Source organism: Schistocerca gregaria, chromosome 10, assembly GCF_023897955.1.
Source record: "Schistocerca gregaria isolate iqSchGreg1 chromosome 10, iqSchGreg1.2, whole genome shotgun sequence".
Taxonomy (NCBI): domain Eukaryota; kingdom Metazoa; phylum Arthropoda; class Insecta; order Orthoptera; family Acrididae; genus Schistocerca; species Schistocerca gregaria.
Window position 1 is genome coordinate 180,646,080 of NC_064929.1, and position 15,167 is coordinate 180,661,246.

The window sequence follows — 15,167 nt, forward strand, 5'->3', positions numbered from 1 at the left end:
GCTCGACTTGGCACAGGGCCCAAAGGACTCAGTTTCTCCGGTGGCCTTCCGACGCCGCTTTTATTCCATCCTGGACACGTATCAGGGCTCTGGCGTTGTCTATTCCGACGGTTCGATGGTTCCTGGTCGTGTCGGTTATGCACTAACTCTAGGGGACCATTCTGAACAACGTTCGTTGCCGGCTGGCTGCAGTGTTTACACTGCTGAGCTGGTCACCATCTTTAGCTCCCTAGAGTATATCCGCTCCTGCTCAGACGAATCCTTCGTTATCTGTAGCGATTCCCTGAGCGGTTTACAAGCTATCGACCAGTGTTTCCCTCGTTCTCGTCTGGTGATGGCTATCCATGAGTCCCTGCATACTCTTACCCGTTGCGGCAGATATGTGGTCTTTGTTTGGACCCCGGGTCATGTTGGGATACCCCGAAATAAAACTGTTGACCGCCTGGCGAAAGAGGCCACTAGTGCACCATCTCTGGAGATTGGCCTCCCGGCGACTGATTTGCGGGCACTATTACGCCGCAAAGTTTTCGATTTATGGGACACTGATTGGCGCAACATGCCCGTGCCTAACAAACTCCGCCGTATCAAGGAGACGACTACTGTGTGGCGGTCATCCATGCGAGCTAACTGCAGGGAATCAGTCGTCCTTTGTCGGCTCCGCATTGGCCACACCTGACTGACGCACACTTATTTACTGTGTTGTGAGGATCCCCCTCTCTCTCGTTGTGGGGCGTCCTTGACGGTGGTCCATATTCTGTTGGAGTGCGCCCTTATATCTGTGCTCAGGCAGACTTTTGCGTTGCCTGATACGCTCTCTGCGCTTTTATCTGACGACTCTTCCATAGCGGACGTAGTTCTGCGTTTTATTCGGGCAGGGAGATTTTATCGCTTAATGTAAGTGTGTGAGTTTTTGTGTTGATTCTGGCCTATGGCCTACGATTTGTCTGATTTTTTTTCATGTCTTTCTCGATGGTTGGCTTTTCCGTTTTTGTTTGTATGGTCGGCCAACCACCGTCATACTCTGTGTGATTTTAGTTCGTCTTGTCTGGTCTTTGTCTACGTTTCTCTTGTTCTGTGTCGTCTGTCTTATCGTCTGTCTTATCGTCCGTTGATCGTTTTATTCTCAGTGGGTGTTTTTAGTATTTGGAAAAAGGGACGGATGACGGTAGCAGTCTGGTCCCTCTAACCCCCACAAACCAACCAACCAAAATGTGCAGGACCTCCATCGTGCATGAACCACATGTTGTGTCACACTTGTAAAGGCACATGTTCTAGCAGCACAGGTAGTATCCTGTATGAAATCATGATTTCATAGAAATTCTGTGTTGATGACGTGATTGCACAATTGCGTGCGGATTCTCGTCAGGCCACACATGTCGATTGTGAAAATTTACAATTTGATCACGTTGGAATGAAGCCTCATACGTAAAGAGAACATTTGCACTGAAATGAGGACTGACACATTGTTGGATGAACCATTCGCAGAAGTGTACCTGTGGATGCCAATCAGCTGCTGATACATGGTACAGAAACAACTGGTTCTCCCATAGCTTTCTCCATACAGTGACGTGGTCAATGTTACCTTGTACAGCAACAACTTCTCTCACATTGAAATTAGGGTTATCGTCAACTGCACGAAGAACAGCCTCGTCCATTGCAGGTGTCCTCGTCGTTCTAGGTCTTCCCCAGTCGCGAGTCATAGGCTGGAATGTTTCGTGCTCCCTAAGACGCCGATCAATCGCTTCGAACGTCTTCCTGTCAGGACACCTTCGTTCTGGAAATCTGTCTCGATACAAACGTACCGCGCCACGGCTTTTGCCCCGTGCTAATCCATACATCAAATGGGCATCTGCCAACTCCGCATTTGTAAACATTGCACTGACTGCAAAACCACGTTCGTGATGAACACTAACCTGTTGATGCTACGTACTGACGTGCTTGAGCGTAGAGGAATGAGTCGCATGTCAACACAAGCACCAAAGTCAACTTTACCCTCCTTCAATTGGGCCAACTGGCGGTGAATCGATGAGGTACGGTACACACGGATGAAAATAAAATGAGCTCTAACATGGAAATTGAGCGTTTCCGGACACATGTCCACATAACATATTTTCTTTATATGTGTCTGCGGAATGTTTCCTGAAAGTTTGACCGTACCTTTTTGTAACACCCTGTATAGGTTCTATGTGTATCTATAAACGTTTATAGCTTCTACGAAATTTGGAAGGTATCAGTGTATGAAAAAACTGATGAACAATCAAAGATTATTTCCAAATGAAGAAAGTGAAATAGCAGAAGACCTTCTAAAATAATGGCTTAGAGGCATATCGGACCTAGCGAGGAGGCGCAGTGGTTAGCACAATGGACTCGCTTTCGGGAGGACGACGGTTCAAATTCTGATTTAGGTTTTCTGTGATTTCCCTAAATCGCTTCAGGCAAATGCCAGGATGGTTCCCTTGAAAGGGCACGGCCGGCTCCCTTCCCTAAGCCGACGAGACCGGTGGCCTCGCTGTCTGGTCCCCTCCCCAAATCAACCAACCAACAGAGACATCGGAAGAATCATATTGGAATACAGTTTTGTTATCGATTTGTAGACATATTAGATTTATTCTCTCTATGACTCCTTTCCCCTGTCTTCTTTATCTTCGTGGATGCATATTTATTTTTTCCTCGACACTTGGACGATAGTTTACATATGAACGGCGGCTTTCGTCAACGAATTAGACTATCACATGTGGCGATAAAATTGGGAAGTTGTAAGGCTGCAAGTATATGTCTTGGTGGGATTGTTAGAAAAATACGAAGCAGGATCCGCTTTGTACTTCGTACCTTGTATTTTAGATCGATAACCTATGTCTGGGGAATAAATAAATTACTGTAGTTATTGAGTCTGTCTAGTCTTGCTGTTCGTTGAGTGCAATAATGATTTCTTCAGATTTACTTACCTCATTAGTAACCTCAACAAGGGTATGTCAGTATAATACTCAGTATGTGATTAGTTCACGTTGTTTGATCAAAATAAACAAAGATCTGAACCGATTTGTAGCACCTATCACGTCAGTTGACCGGCATAAATATTGCCTCCTCTCGCTCTCAGAGAAACGATATGGCCTACAAATTATTGCGAGATTACGTAGCTAAGGTCTTAAGCTTTAAAATCATCTAAGATTATTGTATGCATCATTTATAGTTTACTAGTTACTGTCGATCATGGACAATATAACGTTTATAACCCAAACTTTTTCGAACATGCCTAAGGGCCTCGAACACGTGTAGCCACTCGCTAAGTAAGCCTTCTCAGTGTTTGTGTGCTTTCTTAACTGCGCCCTCAGAGCTTCGGCGCAAAACAAATCTGGAGCTGCATTTTGTGGAGGGCCGGTGCTTTCCCAGAAGTGACCTCCTGCTGCGAGACTAGGGGTGGCGGCTGCCCGCCTTTGTTTGTTTGACGTTATATAAGACGTCACTCAGCGGTAGGGTGACGGGAGGGCGACGCCAGTTGTCTGCAGTAACCACATTAGCAATCTGCAGACAAACATGACACTTTGTCCTGTCGTCGTCCTTGTGCCTCCACAAACATTCCCTGGCCGCGGTTGTGTGTTTCGGACAACATAAAGAAGAGGTTCAGTCACCGAAGTAAAGGAACAGCACATATGTTAACTGCTTCTTGGAGTGAAAACTTTACAGTTCTCTGTTAATACATCGAAAGCGGAGTCATATGCCCTCCTGTAAAATTGCTGAAGGGAATGAAAACTGAACATCAATTAAGTTTGTCTGTGTTTTGAGGACGTTGGTGTAAGAGAAATCGTTACCCCTGTTCATAGATTTGAATCCACTTCTGTCATTTACGAACCCAGGGATTTCTAACGTGGTGAAGCCCTCTATTGGTGATTAAGTAGTTACACCAACGGAATAGAGTCTCAGTTGGACAATGATATGAATCTTTATTAAAGGTATTTTGGGATGATAGTGCTGAAATAATAATCTACTGTCAGAGATATTTCGAATCTTCGAATAAATTTTTACTTTGTTATTTACATTTCTAGTGGTGATCATGTCATCTGGTTGCACTACCATTCCCTGTTACCGAATAACCCACTTGCGTTATTCATTTGCGTGTATAAAAGAAAACGAAGAATGCTCACATGTGCATTTCACCAAGTGTCGTGTAGGTTGCACATATATCAGAAATTTTGTGATGACTAAATCTTATACAAATGGTCCGCCCCCGGTAGCTGATTCAGTCTGCTTTCCGCAGCGCTGTGGCGAGGACGTCTTGTTTACGTCCCGTCCGCGCGGTCGCGAGTGCTCGTAGTTGTTTACTACTGCGTTGTCGCTAGTTTAGCGTCCATCACTACCGACGGAACATGGCACATTCATACAGACAAACCACCATCAAGATCAGTTTTCAACCCGATAATGCACGACCGCGAGCTTTTGAAGTGGAACGTTTCCTTCATGACGACGTTAAAATTGACCCGCGAGACGTAATTGGTATCCATCTCTCTATCACGAGCAGTGTTGTCTACGTCAAGCTAGTAAGTGACGAGGTGTGCAACAGAATCGTGAGCGCACATGCCAACGGTCTTAAATTCAAACATTCTGATGGCCATATTCGGGCGGTCTCTATCGATCACGCTGGGCTTGGCCTACGTACGATACGCGTCTTCGAACTCCCTTTTGAAGTACCACTGGACGTAGTCACCGCGGCTTTCCAGCCCAACGGCAGAGTAATCAGCCATATGGCCGAAAAATGGACCACCTTTACAACGTACCCCGTTCTTAACGGGGTACGACAGATTAAAATTGAATTGACCAAACATGTTCCGTCATATCTGTCATCGGCGGATGTAGGGCGATCATTATGTATGACGGTCAGCCACGCACTTGCTCTGGTTGTGGCCAAGTAGGGCACGTCCGTTCGGATTGACTCCGACGACGGCTTACTCAAATCCCGACAGGTGAATCTATGACTCCTTCTACGGTGACGACCCTTCCTCTCAATTACGCCGAAGTTACACGGGCAGCAACCTTTACCGCTGCTGACGACATTAGTCCGATAACCGCCCTCGATGGAGAGAACATAATGGCTTCTGCAGTACAGGATCCGGCACCCCCACCTGAAGATAATCACCGACCGACCTTGCAAGAAGGCGTAGATGCCAGGATGGACATTGACCCACGGGTTGTGCCGACAGCAGCTTTTCTTCCAGACACCGGAGCAGCTGAAGAAATCTACCCACATTCAGATACTGAAGCACACGTCCGTAAACAGCGTTCCCCGCGAAAATACAAGAGACGGCGGCGTGCTCCATCGGACGAGTGTTTGCAGCAATCGTCTGCCATGGACTGTGGAAATTCCGACGACGGTACCGGCGGTACAGAGGCCGCTGTAACTTCAAACTCAACAGATCGCCGTGGTGACGGCTTCAGCCCCTCCGACCCCACAGAACAGCAGGATCACAAGCAGACAGCCGCTGCCGATTCCCAGCCAGAAGAGCCGATGGAGTCAGCGCCGAGTGCCACAGCAGCCACTAACAGCCACCAACAGCCGATGGTATTTCATGGCGACTGGGCAGACGACTGTGAGGCACACTCCCTGCCCATCGTGTCGGACGACACGGGGGGAAATTTATCCCACCAGTGCTGACCCTTTCCCGCCATTAGGTAGAGTGACGAGACAGCCTTACAGGGGTACTGATGGCCAACACAGATGCTGTGGATAGACCTCAAACTTATCGCATTGCAAATATAAACATCAACACTATACGGACGCGCGCTAAGTTATCATTGCTTCAGGATATGTTGAACTCGGCTTCCATCGACATAGCCCTCCTCCAGGAAGTGTACGTCGACGACTTCCCAGACATGTACGGTTACGATGCTTGCGTCTCTCCAGCTTCCCCAAAAGGCAGTGGTGTCGCTGTACTTCTTCGGGAAGGGGTAGTGGCAGACGATATCCTGTTTCTGCCTGGGGCAAGAGGAACGGCACTCACAGTACAGGGTGTCCGCCTTATCAATATCTACGCACCTTCCGGGACGGACAAACGTCGCGAACGTTCACGATTCTTTGCGGAAGACGTCGCCCCGCTCTTCCAAGGCCCCCACGTCCATCTGTTGTTTGGAGGTGACTAAAATTGCGTACTGGCGCCCAAAGACCAACTCCCACGACATAATCCTTGCCCGGAACTGGAGACGCTAATTCGAGACCTGCAGATGGTGGACACTTGGGAACATCTTCACAGCCAACGACCGGGATTCACGCACTTCACGAGTCACTCTTCCAGTCGTATCGACAGGATTTATGTCTGACGCTCTCTCGCCGCTGGAACACAAGATGCGGAACTGTGGCCTGCAGCATTCTCGGACCACTCAGCTTACATTTGTGCCGTCACCCTGCGGCGGCAACAAGTTTGGAGAAGCCGCAGCCCGTGGAAATTAAACATCGCTCACCTGACGTACCCGGATTGCCGCCAAGCCGTTGAGGATACGTGGCATTCGTGTGAAAATCCCCTCCGTGCATATCCCACAACGATCCGCTGGTGGTTGGACTGCGCCAAACCGTCACTGAGGCGAACGTTGATAACCTACGGTCGCGACCACGCTACTTGGCGAAGTCATACACTCGACTTTTACTTCCGGGTCCTGCGCGACTGCGATACTATGGCGCCGTCTCCGGAACGACAAACGGCGGTCCACCGTGCTAAGGCTCATATTCTCGTTCATATGCGACGCCACCTAGAGGGGGTAGTCATCCGCTCGAGGACGCAGGATCGGATATCTAGCGAACGCCCGTCAATGTTCCACGTCCTTCGTGAACGTAAACGACGCCAACGAGCGCTGATACGCTTCATCGACACGGAGGACGGTCATCGCCTCACCACGCAACAAGACATAAACACAGCGTTCTACAATCATTAATCCCAGCTCAATTCCGCTCAGACCCCTGATCCGACAGCACTGGAGGACGTCTCTCAGACGATTTACAGCACCGTCACCCCGGTAATAGAAGCGGCCTTGATGGAAGAAATTACAGAAGAAGAAGTGATCAACGCCATTAGAAAAGGGGCTGTCAACAAGTCTCCGGGTCCTGATGGGCTCCCCTTGGAATTTTACCGGACTTTTCAATATTTATTAGCCTCCCGATGGACGGACATCTGTCGCGAACTACTATCCCCGGACGTGCCGCTCCCTGCGGCGCTTGTGGAAGGGATGATTATTCCTATTCACAAACCGTCCGGTGGCTCACGACTGCAGGACTACCGCCCGTTGACGCTATTGAACTGCGACTTTAAGATCTTTTCTCGACTGTTGGCGGCGCGGATACGCCAGACCCTACGCAATGTTATCTCACCCGGTCAGACGTCATTGGGAGGCGACAATAATATTCAAACGGCACTCAGCGAATATCGTGACTTGATCTCACTGGCGAGGGCATGTAGTCTGAAGGGTGCACTGGCGACCATCGATTTTAGTCAAGCTTTCGACCACAACTATTTGGAAGCGGTCCTCCAACATATGCGGTACCCACAGCCATTCGTCACTGTCGTCATGCGACTACTCCGCGGCGCAACGTCCAAGGTGATAGTCAACGGCCGACCTACGCAGCCCCTCACCATTTCTCGATCGATACGCCAAAGCTGCCCTCTGTCCACTTATACTTTACGCTGTGGCCACAGAACCTCTCCTCTGCGGCCTGCGCCAACGACTAACGGGTATGACGTTACGAGGCCACACTTTCCGATGTAAAGCGTACGCTGACGACCTGGTGATTGTCATCCGCAACGGTGACGACACCGCTAGCGCACTAACTTGGATAGCGAAATATGGCATGGCCACTGGTAGTCGTATCAACGTCGCAAAATTGGTGGCGATGAACATCGGGGTCGGATTGTCTGAGAACAGTGTCACCCCCTTACAGCTCAGTGATAGTTTGAAATGTCTCGGCATTGATTTTACAGACGATATACGACGGACCGCTGCTCACAACTTTGGAAGGCTTTTACGAAATGTTCGGACTGGAATTGCCAACAACCGCCTACGAGCCCTGGATATCGTCCAACGGACCCAGTATGTCAACACACATTTAGCGTCACGCATTCCGCACTACGCCCAGATATTACCTATACCGGTGATGTTAGCTCGCCGTATACTTGCGGCTTTTGGGTCCTTCGTGAGTTCTGGAATGCTTTTCAAGATCAAATATGAGACTCTCACCCTTCCCCCGGATCGGGGAGGGCTTGGCCTTTATCACGTTTATGACAAAGGGGTCGCCCTATTTGTCAGCACATTAGTCAAACTATGGCACCGCCGTCCGGACAGTCTGACCAGTTTGTTAATAGAAGAACTAGCACCGCCCTCCCTGTTGCCGCCTGTGCCAATACACCACGTCCCCTCTTCGCTCTTCTACATCGGTGTCTTTTACCTCGAACTCAGTTACGTTCGACTATCCTTACCAGCGACTCAACTGGCGACGGCAAAGACTGTTTGTAGGGTCCTGCAACGTGGACGACCCGATAACGTCGTGGAGAGGAAGCACCCAAACGTCAACTAGCGAGTAGTGTTGAGGACAATTCACCACGTAACACTAGACACTGACGTCACGGCGATGTGGTATATCACTATCAACGGTAATCAGGTGACCAGATCAAGGCTTCATGCGATCCACATGGTAGACTCACCCATGTGAACGAGCTGTGGCGTTCAAGACAACGATGAACACCGTCTTAGCTGTGGCGAGTCTACAGCAGTGTGGCACTTAGTGAGGCAAATGTCAGCATACTTCCTTCGGGTAACGCCGCATCATATCGACCCCAAGACTATCTTATACCCGGATGAAACGTATTACCCACGCACTAAAACTAATGCAACGACGTGGCTTCGTGGACATGCAGTGCACTATTTGTTTCAAGACGGCACTAAGGACACTTTAGACTTTTGGAACTATTTGCAGGAACGGCATTGCAAGATCCTCCGTAACCCAGAGTATCGACAATATTTTTCCAATTTTTTGTGGAGTGCGTTCCACGACCCTCCACGTAGCTGGAACATCACGGGTAAGAGAAGCTAAAATTACAATACGATAATAGAACACTACACGGTACAAGGTGGGATCTACTTTCATCATTACAAGAAGTCATACCTGGATGATACAGCAGATGGAGAGTTTCGTTGGGAACCCTCACACTCTGTAGCAGTATTTTTCCCATTTCCTCTTTTTGTCCCCGGTGCGAAAAGGTCTTCGCAGTTTTAGTTTTCCCATCCGGTGCAAGATGTAGCACTGGTTAATGGTGGTATGGATTCCACCCTTCAGTTTTGTTTCATGGTTTCCTTCGCCCCGCACTTTGCTCTCTTTCTTTATGCCCTTTTCTACAACTATTAGTATGGTTTTAGTTACGTGCGTCCCCAACTCGACGCAACGAGTGCACTTACTAGTTTTCTGTTCCTTACTGTTAAAAGAAATAAAAATAAAAATTAAAAAATAGTGGTCAGCGCGACAGACTGTCAATCCAAAGGGCCCGGGTTCGATTCCCGGCTGGGTCGGAGATTTTCTCCGCTCAGGGACTGGGTATTGTGTTGTCCTAATCATCATCATTTCATCCTCATCGACGCGCAAGTCGCCGAAGTGGCGTCAAATCGAAAGACTTGCATCAGGCGAACGGTCTACCCGACTGGAGGACCTCGTCACACGACATTTCATTTCATTTTACAAATGAACTTGTCAGTTAGTTTTATATGTTGTCACATCGGATCGATATAGGATTTTAACACAATGGCATGTTCGATGTAGTTTTTTAATAGTATGATTGACAGTATAAAAGTGGTGACCAAAGCTCGTTTTGTTTAAAATCTTTCTGTTTGAATATGTTAGTCAAACATGAAACAGTTCCACGTATAACATAACAAAGAAATGAAATTATTGCGCTAGTCGTACACTGGTCTTATTCAAAGAGCCTAAACAGCCCATCACCCATAAAAACATAGAACCCAAAATATATTTTATTATTATTAGGTGGCATTAAAGTTAGTTGACTACAGGCATACAGTAAAAGTACGGATCGATAATATGGTTTAATGTATATTAGCTAACGAGAAAATACCTATTATGTAAACGTAAACACCCTACGTAACGTAAAAAAAAATATAAAAAGATGTCCACTGGCTGCCAAACTAATGCAGCACGTGGTGCAGTTATAAAGCTACAAGAACACATGAAAGGTAATGGAAAGTTAGCGAGCATCACTTATAATGGCGGACACCAAGCTTACTCAGTTAAAAGTGGAAGTATTTCATGTGTGTCGTCAGTCTCTCTTTCATTACTCATTATTTTCGCGCTGGTATTTTATTAAAACGCTCATTGTTAATGAGTAATCATCGACACAGACACTCTTTTATATATTTTGTGGAGTTGTTTAAATATTCCGATACAAAAGTGGCTATGTAACTTATAAACTATTAAAGAGTCCATTTTCTTCCGTTTTCAGGTTATATCATCTACACAGTCTCTCAACTTGTCAACTAATTTTTTTCGCTTCAGGTATGGATCCATTTTTGGTTCAACTGCGTCTTCTGCCACTCATGTACTGCACCCTCCCGAGACAGTTTAACAAAATTTAAGTTGTCAACAATTAATTTTGAACTAAAACGATTAACAAACCAGCTTACTGGTAACAATTGTTCAATATACATACGCTTTTATACTTCACACACGTCTTCTTTGCAACTTGGGCTGCAATCGAGTGTTAATATTCGATCCACCAAGTCTATACTGCCAAAAAAGGAAAGAATCGTACTTTAGTGCATCGTGATTCGTTTAGCTAGACTGAACTATCATTGTCTGTCACCAATAAATCAAACTCTCATACAACGCCTTCATCACACAACTAATGTAACACGAGAAAATCACAAAATTAAATTGATAGCTTCCAGTCGAGTAACGCGAATTATCAAATAAATCTAAATCATTTACTCAGTAACAGCTGCGAGAAATACCGTTAAATTAAAACACAATAGTGACGGTCTACATTCCTGTGTTGAAACTGTCTTTTTTGTTGTACTTTTAACACTTCACGTCATCTAGTTAATATTTATTGTAAGCCTTCAGTAAGCTTTTCGATAATTGATGATAACTCTGTGTAGGGCATCTACGTATCTGTTCTTTGTTTTTCATACGATGGGTGCAACAGTTTTGTTTAGACAACGAAAAGAACGATGACTTACTTTCTCAGGTGAACTTCTTCCTCACTGACATCTCAACGGAAAGCCTTCCTCGCTGAGTAGCTGACTGTTTATAATGATCTTTGACAGACCGTGCGCTAAATTCGGCACCATTAACTGCAATAATAGAAAAATGCTAGTTGTTATATCAGATTATATGCCGTGTACAGACCTTCTCCATAAAATTTTGCTGATCTGAAAAATAAAATATAGTCTGTCAGATTCACTGCTCAGGATGTTAGCCCTAATTTTTGTGTATAAAATAGATTCATATATTGACGTCTCCGGTATGTGCACAGATACTGAAATTTTGGTAATTCCCAAGAATGATTGCCTATCGAAGTTGGTGGGGTCCAAACGATACATATCGAACGTGCGATAGTAAATCGATTACGGAAGTCTCGTGGCGGGCGTTATGAGTATGTTTCAAGTTGTCACTACAAAAACGACCAAAGAAAAGTGTTGGAGAAGCATTTGTAAATTCAAAGGAGACGACTTACCTTACTCGTCGTTGGTGTTATCGTCTTGTAACAGACCGTGTGATGTATAAAGTACAGGGGCAATTCCATTTTCCTGTGGCCAGGATAAACTCTGCCAATATCGCGCAGGAATATCGGAAGAGTGTCGCATGCATCGACTTTTCCCTGCAAACGCCAAGTTGTGGAAGTACAGGTACTGGAAGGAGTACAGTCCGTTCCTCTGTCCTGGACGCCATTCTCTTTTTATGGGAGACTTGACAGACTTCCACAGCCGTTCTATATTCTGGGTGTGGACACTGTGGAGTTCGTCTCTTTGGAAGACGCTAGAGTGGTTCACAAATTCGTGGTAGAACCCTTCAGCCTTCAGAGTCTGGTACGACTAAAATCTTGTGTGATTACTTTTGTTAGAGGCAGTATGAAGTGTTTTATGAGACCGATTAAACTCAACTTGTCTCGGGACAATACCCTCACAACACTTGCGGTACTCTCTTTGCCCGCATCTCGTGGTCGTGCGGTAGCGTTCTCGCTTTCCACGCCCGGGTTCCCGAGTTCGATTCCCGGCGGGGTCAGGGATTTTCTCTGCCTCGTGATGGCTGGGTGTTGTGTGATGTCCTTAGGTTAGTTAGGTTTAAGTAGTTCTAAGTTCTAGGGGACTGATTACCATAGATGTTAAGTCCCATAGCGCTCAGAGCCATTTTATTTGGACACCCTTTCTGTTCCACCGATAACCCAAATATGATCTACTTCACTTTTAGAAGGCCGTCCTCTCTGGTTCTTTCGTCTAATATATATAAGATTCGTCTACTTCTACTATTTTATTCGGTACTCCAATTTAGTTTGAGTGTGGCTGATTAACGTCTCTGCAAGTTAGTTTTACACTTTACACATCACAGAAACTAAAAAGTGTAGTTACATTGGAGACGTACACGAATTCCGTTAAAAATATCTATTACATGCATAATTGTAACATGACAGTTTTGTTATCCGCATTAAATATTAGTTCACGTGTATATGTACTGCTTCAAAAATTGCCAGAAAAATGGTACCGTAGGAATGAATGTTGAGAAAAGGATTAACTTTGTGGTGTGTTTGGTGCGTTGTGTGAGTGCCGTTCATATTCAGCCTTTGATGCCGGCGCCGTGCGCTGTGGCCGAGCACCAGTGCCCGCTGCACGCCGCATTTTTTGCGCGCAATGCAGCTCTGCTCTGTCCTGCTTTCACACTCGTAGTGCTGTCGCCAGTTTTGGACTTTGTACTATATATTTATTAGGCAAGATTTATACAAATCACTCATAAGTGTTCCATATTAATCGTCAGATTCGGACGATGATTCCCTTTCATCTTCAGAGTCACTATCCAGTATGAGAGAAAGAGTTTCATCCACAGTATATCGCTTACCTGCCATATCACTTCTAGTAGAAACTGAAGTTAACAACACGTCACTTCAGATCAGAATCAAGGCGGGAAATGAGCGAAACAAACACTTTGAAAGTGATTGCAACTGCATCTAGCGACTGTTGTTAACTACAGACGTTGAACAAAGCCGCTAGATGGTGCATAGGTCAAGCTTCCACACAAGTCGAGCGTAGTGAAGCGGAGAAGTATGACGCGAAGCGGAACTGCTGCACCAGTCCACCGGTTGAGCGCCACATTCGCTCCCGACTTCTACAGAAGTTCATCGTAGCGAAAGGGTTACTCGCGGGGATTGGATCCGTTTTATAAGAATCAGTTTGGCACCTAATTGCAGCACTCTCTCATACCCTAGCCAATCGACACAGCCAGAGTTCGAGCTGTGCGACAGTTCCCAACTCAAGTCATGGGCGGCACTGTCAAGTTTGATTTCTGATATCCATCAAACTAACTCTGAGTTTCGATTTGTGTCATGTTAGCTTTATTGCCGACAGCATTGCAGTTACTAATCTGTTTCGTGCTGTCATTATTAATATTACTCCAAAATTGTTTCAACTGCGAGTAGACGACCTAACGTATTTAATTCACCGTGACAATGTAAACTTTAATCCAACTATGTCAGTGTTCGCCCGCCCGGTTGGCCGTGCGGTCTCACGCACGTCTTCGGGCGGGAAGGAGCGCCTGGTCCCCGGCACGAATCCGCCCGGCGGACTTGTGTCGAGGTCCGGTGAGCCGGCCAGTCTGTGGATGGTTTTCAGGCGGCTTTCCGTCTGCCTCGGCGAATGCGGGCTGGTTCCTCTTATTCCGCCTCAGCTACACTATGTCGGCGATTACTGCGCAAAACAGTTCTCCACGTACGCGTACATCACCATTACTCTACCACGCAAACATAGGGGCTACACTCGTCTGGTGCGAGACGTTCCCTGGGAGGTCCTTCAGGGGCCGAACCGCACAATAACCCTGGGTTCGGTGTGGGGCGGCGGAGCGGTGAAGTGGACTGCGGTAGTCGTCGTGGGGTTGTGAACCACTGCGGCTGCGGCCGGGACGGAGCCTCTCCGTCGTTTCTAGGTCCCCGGTTAACATACAATACAATGCAATGCAATGTCACTGTTCTCCTGCGGTCGGTCAGAATCCACTCCACATGTTATTTTCAACTAGTATCCGCACTGCGCGACAATCTCGCTCCCCACTGTCTACTACCGATAGTTTATTCTCGAGTCTTGTACAAGCTTCCGTAAGGATCACATACTCACATAATGAAAATCTGGAACCTAGCAGTTACAATTGGAAACTGATTGATAAGGGTTATCAAATGTCTATTTCGTAAAAGTACCTGCAGATATTAATGAAATATGAAAAATAAATTACAAGGTCTTTTCTTTTTTACTGTTTCCTGTTCACCGTACTTGAGTAATCTTAACTCTGGTTACGGTTCTCCCACAGTTGAAGTGCGAAGGAATGGTTGGACCCTTATTTTGAAAATATAATTTTAAGCTAAACGTCAAAGCAGCAAAAATATTTCTGAATTCATATTTGATGACGAACTACAGTTTCAAACACAGAAACTTAGTTCTTAAATTCAACTTAACTGTAATATATAAGGTGTTCAACTTTGCTTCCGCCGTTTGCCGATAGGTGGCGGCAACGATAAGTAGCGGTCGAGAGAAACAGATCGCAGACGTCAGGCAGGTAGCCTTGACCTCGGTCAACATAACCTCATTCAGACATTAGTCGATTTGTGTCTGCGTAATAAAGTCAGTTTACGATCCTAATTCTCGTCATTTGCGGGAGGTGTTACTGTTTTGTTTCAGTATGAACAAAACAGCGGCGAGTCTCATCGAATGTTCTCAAGCACGTATGGTAAGGACGCTATTAGTGAAAGAATGTTGCGTGAGTGGTTTCAACGATTCAAGAGCGGTGATTTTAACGTCTTAGACCGGCATAGTGGTGGAATAGAGAATGTTTTCGAAGATGCAGAATCGGAGGCATTGCTGAGTGAAGACTCTCGTCAAACTTAAGAAGAATTGGCACGATTAGTGGGAGTGACACAGCAAGATATTTCAAA